Source organism: Empidonax traillii, unplaced genomic scaffold, assembly GCF_003031625.1.
Source record: "Empidonax traillii isolate 1590-97213 ecotype Southwest subspecies unplaced genomic scaffold, ASM303162v1 scaffold14:size4059594, whole genome shotgun sequence".
NCBI classification, from domain to species: domain Eukaryota; kingdom Metazoa; phylum Chordata; class Aves; order Passeriformes; family Tyrannidae; genus Empidonax; species Empidonax traillii.
In genome coordinates, this window is record NW_020955207.1 from 2,595,898 (window position 1) to 2,603,624 (window position 7,727).

Consider the following 7,727-nt stretch of genomic DNA (forward strand, 5'->3'; position numbering starts at 1 on the left):
GGAATCTCATTTCACCACACTACTGCATATTTTTATTTTAGAGTGGAAAAGGTACAAAGATCAAAGCCACCATCTCAGCAAAGAACAAAGTTCCAGTCTCAAACAGTGGCCAAAAACATATGTCTAAGGTAGTATAATGGAATAAACTGAGAGCTATATTTCCCTAAACACCTCTGCAGTAATCAAAAATCTACCTCTCCACCATTTAAGATCAGGATATTTTTGCACTTCATTGTCATTTGACCAATTTCTCTTCCATGCCCACTCTTCTTAGCATCACAAAAACTGAGCATCCACAAAAGTCTCTGTAGTTCAAGCACTCCCTCCGTACGTTGTTAAAGGGAGGACTTCATAATTTCAAGATTACCTTCCGCTACCTCCATTGCTGCACAGTAGTATCTGCGTCAGAAAACGGTCTTAGTAATGTAGCATACTTCACTCAAAAGAAGCCATTTCGTGTCTCTGACTGCTCCTGCTGTCAGAAGAACGCAGCTCTAGTGCTGTGCTCTTCTGGAGAGGCCAAGATGAGAGCAACACACAGTATCCAAGAGGCAAAAACACTCACAGATCCACAGAATGATCATGTGGTATCTCTTACTCTGATCCTTTCTTACTGACTCCCAACAAAAAGTAACTTGACTCCTGCTGAGTACTGAGATGATGATCCTGGGAACTATACACAGGCCCAAGACCTTGCTCCTGAGCTTCAAAAAAGTTCACAGCTTACCACTGAGCGTACAGTGAGACAGCAGTCCACGTGTATCACTTTACATTCACCTACACTGCAATTCAGCTATCATTTTGTATCAAGTCTTCTAACATTGATAAGTTCTTGTGGTTGCCCATCATCTCTGCTTTAACTTAGCACAAATGAAGGTAAGCCATACAAATAATCACAAATTTGGCCTTAGCTGACCTTCAGTGCATCCACTCTGTGCATTCAAAGTTATTTTAATGTAGATCTCCCTCGAGCAAAATGTCACAGCCCACACAAACCAGCTGCAGAGCTGGTGTTTTTAGACCCATCATTTGAATCAATGGAAAAATAGCCAGGAGCAAGCTGCTCTAACTACGCAAATGAGAGAAAGGAGACAATCACATCAGTGGCTTTCCAAGGAGTTCTATGGGAGAATATTGATAATAAAAAGATAATATTTTCTCTTTTTTTCCCTTCTCTCAAGCCTGTCTATCATCTTTGTTCTTGCCCAGAGTCCATAATTTACTTCTCTCCTTTATTCTGGCATGACTGTGTCCAGGAAGGATAAATCTAAAGTCATTCTTCAAGTACTATCATCTGGGCCAAAAGACTACAGTCTCTGCCTGACATGAGCATACCTTATCCCTCTGATCAAGAGGAGATGGAAGTCCAAGGTGAGCTAAAGGTACTTTTTACCTTTACAACGTGTGACCTAAGAGCTCAGCTCACACTCAACACAGGTTAGTGCAGCTGGTGTGCACTGGTTAGCAACCAGCAGCCTGTAACATGATGTTACAAAAACTCTTCAAGGATTTCTGACATAGCCAAACCAGCAGCAAATATTAATGAAGACAGCTGGAGAGGAAAAAGACCAAACAGAAAAGCAGTGTGACATCAGGGAGTCACTGTCCTTTCCAATCAAAGTTGGCTTTAGTGCTTCTCAATCAAACTTACTCTAAGAGAAAGAAACACAATACTTTTTTTTTTTTTTTTTTTTTTTTGTCTAGTGACCTTCTAGGACACACTGTTTTTAAAAATATCCAGAAGCCACAGCAACGTTTCTTTTGATCAACAATGAAAATAAGTGGTGATAATTTTTAACCTATTTCACACAGTTGGAACCGTGATTTTATTTACATATTCTAGAATTTACATATGCTATGGAGTCAATTTGATCTGGTAAGATACCTAGACATTGGACAAGTTTTCTTCATATACAATTTGCCTTGGAAAGATGTCAGTGCTGCCAAAATATATGAATTTGCACCTGCTCTAACAATGACTTCAATCCTTAAAATCATCTTTTTGGAACTTCTACTAAATTTCTGCAAACACTCTAGCCACAGTACTTCTATGCAATGTCTTACCATCATGCTTGAGTAAGACACAAGTTGGATACAGTTTCTAGCTACACACAAAAAGACTGGTCTATAAACACTGTACTTGTATTTCCTGCACTATACCTAACACAGCTACCTTTTTAATTTTTTGTAACAGTGCTAGTTGTTTAAAGTCTCCACATCAGTACACAAAAGCCTCCAGAACTTGCCAAGAAGGCCTTATCAATATCTTCAAAAACCCCTTAAAGCTCGCTACAGTTTAACAAACTCTGCATTTTTTCCAGTTGCCAATACAGAGGCAATACCTAAAACAAATAGCTGATGCATATCCCCATCTCGTCCTCCCACATCCCAGAAACAGACAGCAACTGCATGTCTTACAACTGACAGCTTTTGTTACTGCATTCTTAAAAAATGGCTTTGGGTAGCAGTATTTAGTGTAGTCAAGCTTCTACTACAAGCCATGAGCACTTGTTAATATAATACACAGTACCTTGACTTTGATTCTTTCCTCCACCACAAAAAAAAAAAAAAATAGGATATACACAATTCATATTAAAAACCAAAACCAAACAAACCCCCAAACAAACAAACAAAACCCCAAACAACTCTGAATTTTAAATGTATGGAAATACCAATACAAAGGTGAAACTGACCAGATCTACTTGTAAAGTTAAACCTAGGCTGAACATCTGTGAACATGTTTGTCCTTTCACTATTCAAAGTACAATAAAAATATCTGCTGGGTCAGTAACATCTGCTGTGATCTGCTTGGTAGAAGTCTAGCACTGACGGAAAGAAAATGAGCACTTCTATTCCCTCCAAGAGGCATCAGCTGCAGCCTGCTTTTATAAAATAATCTGGCTTCCAAGCGTGAACCCAGGGTCTGGCCTACATTACAAAAAATTAAATATATTTTTCATAAAGGATTGGGAAAAAAAGAAAATCCTTTCAACGCATAACCACAATTAAGAAATGGGGATCTCTTTCAGTCCCTAGAGCAAGGTGATTAAGTCAATAGTCAATAATTTCAAGCACTGATCCAGTGAATCAACTTTAACCATTCCTCAAAATCTCACTGGGCATAGTGCGTATACACGAAGAGTGAGTTTAGGCTCTCTTTTCCCACATCAGGCACTATCATCTAGTTTATTAAAGATAGTGCTGAAACACGTGTGACGTCTAAGAGCAACAGGATTCTGCACTGTAAAGACCAGAAAGAGTGGAAGCACAATCCATCTGCTGAGCTACAGACAGCACATCCAGGAGGAAAACAGAAAACTCTGCACAGACCACAGCAGCTACGGCCAACGCAGCCAGTGCTGCAGCTCTTAGAGCAGTCAAAGTGCAAGAAAGCAGACAACTACAGGAAAATGAAGTCAGTTAACTGTTTAGAAAAACAAAACTAATTATAGATAGATGGAAGGAGGAAGGAGGCAGGGAGGGGGGAGGTTGTTGACCTATACAAGAAGGTCTGCATAACTAAAACATACAATATCAAAAATTCTACCCATGATGACTCCACAAAATATTCAGGCCAGCCACATATATCAACAATTTTTTTGTCATAGTTCAACGTCCACTAGAAATAGTTAGGCAATTCCTTGAAAATGAAGTAAACCTTTTTTGTGCATTTTAAACAAAATTTCCAACGGCAGGAATACAATTTCAAAGCTTGGTCTTTTTGTGCATTTTCCCCTTTATTCTGGCTTGCAAAAAAAGCCTCAGTCTGCCTGCAGAAAGCAGCACACAAACCCACCATCACACAGCAACTTGCATACAACTCAAAATCACATTTGACAGTAAAGTGACCGATTATCTTCCACTCTATAAAGTAGGGGTCGAAATGAAATGGCAGTTGGGGATCTCGTGTCAGGAACAGAACCAGATCATGCATCAGCCACACATCACTCGGTGTGTCTGTCAAGACTGTTAATCTTCCTTCCTAACTCCTCCTCCTCAGTTTTGCCATCCTTGAATGTTTATTCCAATACAAACACTGAATCAAGGGTTGAAGATGAAAGATACAAACAACAACAACAACAACAAAATTTAAAATAGCTATGAAAGATTCCTGGATACAAAGCCTCCAAGGAAAAAAACAAAACCCCACCACAAAACAAAAACAAGCAAACAAAAAAGCTCCAACAGAGATGAAAATTAAGTATCCACCTCATATTTAACATATCTCTTGTCTATTTAGTTTGTGGTTGTTTCCCAAAAGACATGTAAATAAAAGATTCTAAAATAATTTTTTTTTAAAATTACCAATCAAAACCAAAATGGTGGGATCTTTCAGACAGTTTAATCTCACACTATTTTCATCTCCTATGAAACCAACTAAACCATGGGTTTGAAAAAAAAAATTTTAAGGAAATGGAAATTCCTCCCTAAGCAGGTCAGTGCCTCCACATAGAGACCATTTTCAAAAGTCTCACTTGGCACTGGAAACATAGTAGAAAAAAAGCAACAAGGCACAGTAAGTATTAAGAAACAGTGTATCATTTAGTTCCTTTGCCATATCCTGTTGAGCATTTTTCATTTCCTTCAGGTTCACCTTAATGTTGCATTTTTTTCAAAATTTTCAGATTGATCAGTTAAAGAATCAGCTGGTGATGATTTAAAAAAAAAAGAAATCCCAACCCAAAAAACACCACAAAAGCAAACCAACTAATTCCCACCCCCAATATCTAGGTGAAGTAGCAGTAACAGGGCATCTTATTAACGCCCAAGCACAGGAGTGAATTTTTCAGGAATAGCAGATTCCTGCAATCCAATTGGCAGTATTTCGACCAAGGGACTCTGAAAAAGGCATTTAGAGGTGTGCATGCTGCACTTCCTTGTGATTGATGCCTTGAATACCAACAGAAGTGAACTCCCTACTAGCACATCCCATTCTCCTTCTTTATCAAGCAGCTGTAAGGATGGCAGTACAAGAAATAGCATTATTACGTTACTAGCCTTAAGGGCTACTATCAGATCTAGTAAAATTTCTTTAACGTGTAGGTGCAGAAATGCTAATGAAAGGTGAATCACTCATGCAAAAATACTCAAGTGCATTCAACGTTGTCAAAGTGAAGCATGTTCCCCTTAAAGAGAACTTACAGTATTTTACCACTGGTGCCTCTGTTAACACAGGCAATTTTCATTTGACATAACTAGGCTTCTACTACACATTTCTGCCTGGCAGATGCAACTCCTTCCAATGTAGAAGTCATCTGTTTTACCGTACATTCTTATTTTCCTATACTAGTTTCTGTGCTCAACACCTCACCCTTCAACTTATTGGAGCCTTCGAGAGTCCTCTATGTTTCACCAAGTCAGATATTCTAAGCTAAAATTTTAAGACACTTATCCCTGTCTTGTCTTTCGAAGTTTATTGTACTTCTATGTTGCAACAAACTAGCACCCCAGAACAGTGAAACACAAGTATTTCTGAAAACACCAATTCTTTTGTATTAAACTGGCAATTTCTTTGGACGGAATTAAAATAAATCTTGAAACTATCTCATATTAAAAAGGTGTCACCAATGAATCATTTAAAACACCTTTTTTTTATGAAAAACAGCATAGTGGCAGCTCAAAGTTAAATTACTGTATTTATTATCACTTGAAGCAGAGTAGGTGTTTTTCTACAGCATCCATTTTCCCCCATGAGAGCATATTTTAATGACACCAAGAAACATAATTTAGGCATTTTAATTATAAACTGAATTTTCATGATATGCTGAAATCATGTTTGTTTTTATGTTTCAATACTTCTACTACAAAGTTCATCAAACCTTGAGAGACGTCCTTAGGGGATATTACTAAATTGCTAATACTTTTTAACTATTTCCACAATGAGTTCTGTATTTAGAATATAAAGAATTCTAATGAGACCAAGAAGATTAAAAAAAAGACACAGGTGCTATTATAAAAGAATTACGCCAAGTATTAGAAGCCTCTCCATGTGTTAAACTTATATGTTTTGAAACACAGCTGGCTGGCTGCATTGGTTTTAATTACCTTTTATTTTTAAGCTAGAGAGATTCCACAGAAAGATAGTTCCCATTATAATTACTGTGTAAAGAAGATAGTAAGTAAAACTTAAGATTGTTCCCCTGCAGGTTGTAATGGCAGCTGAAGAATAGTCCATACTGAAAATAAAATCTATCAACCAGGTTTAATATTAATACTATCACAATACAGAATTGGCATAACTCCCATTCATCTGCAGAAACCTTAAGTTTTTATTTAATTTATTCGATGTCAAAGATGTAATTTATAACTTGGTGTAACTGCATACATTTCTCAAAGAGGAAGGCAACCCAAAAGCATCCAGAACACCAGCAGTCTAATTGCCTTGGATGTCAAAACTAAGGACTGTGAGGAGTGAAACCACAGCTGGATAGCAAACCATCCCAGGGATTAACAGCACCAAAGCTGTTGGTTTCTCAAGTACTTTTGTTTTTGGCATTAGTGAGGAAACTGGCTGTGAAGAGCATGCATTACATGCTCAAATATGTATACCAGCAGAGCAGCTATACGGCATGATTAGCCCTGTTAAATTTCAGAGCGGGAATTAAATCCTCTGCATACCTAGCTGCCACACCAGAGTACTCAATGGCAAAGATTCACAACCAGAAACACAATTCAAAGCAAGGAGAAAACCAGATTGGTGTTGCTGTCCACAGCAAGAAAGAACTGAATGCACCAAAAAAAGCAGTCACCTTTACCAAAGGGGACACCGGATGCCTTGGAGGAATATTGCCAGGCAAGATGCCAGAGACAAAGCCAAGGCCAAGTGAAAATCATTCAGCAATCACGTTAGAGGCCATCCTTGAACATTTCTTTGCAGAAGCTGTGTCTTCATCACTTTTCAAGTCTTCTCCAAATCAACTCTTGCAGATGTTTGGACAAACAAGATATCAGTGTCTCTTCACAACGTATTAACACTCAAATAACCTAACTTGGTCTGCATAAAATACCAAGTACTGATACAATTTTGAACTCACCAGCTGAAAATTTCAACTGTTCAAGGATTTATAACACAACAAATTTCAAAGACCTTCTACAGAGTCCCTGAACATGAAAAGGAACACCACCACCCAGCTCAAAGACTTGCTAAATTTGAAACTGCTGGTAAAGAAAAACTCCCTACTGAAATTCCCAGCCTTCCTGGCCAAACTTTTATAGGATGAGGACTCATTACCCCTACCTTCTCCTCCTTTCAAGCATCTAGTCTTCAGCACTGTTTTGAACTTGCAACATTTAGACATTTTTCCTTTAACTGACTGAAAAGGAGATTCCTTTTATTCACAGTCCACAACTGTACAACAACCAACCACATATTTTAGTTTTTGCCCGTCTCTCTAAGGTCTTTTTCCTCATTGCTTCAGTCACTAACTGAGAAACTGCAAGTCCTTTCCATCGCTCTGAAAACTTACAGGTTTGCAGATGCTCCCAGAATTGCAAATAAGAACACTGAAGGTCAGTATTTGGCACAGCTGAACAGTAGGAGGTGATTGTGAACTTCAGTACCATATTGCAGCAGTTTGCAGACTATTCTCCTCCAAGTTCTCCCTCAACTAGGTGCTAAAAAAATAACACAGAAGAAGGCAACAGGATGGCTCCCATTTATCCATCATCAAGGGATTACTCAGACCTTGATTTTGAACCATCTGGCAAAGCCTCCCAAGAAGAAACTA

The 7,727-nt window shown here is 38.3% G+C and overlaps 1 protein-coding gene across 3 annotated transcripts in view; it reads right to left on the minus strand.

The window, feature by feature from the left end:
- Positions 1-7,727, minus strand: part of SEPT7 (septin 7) — a 78,566-nt gene that overhangs the window by 63,906 nt on the left and 6,933 nt on the right. The window lies entirely within an intron of this gene.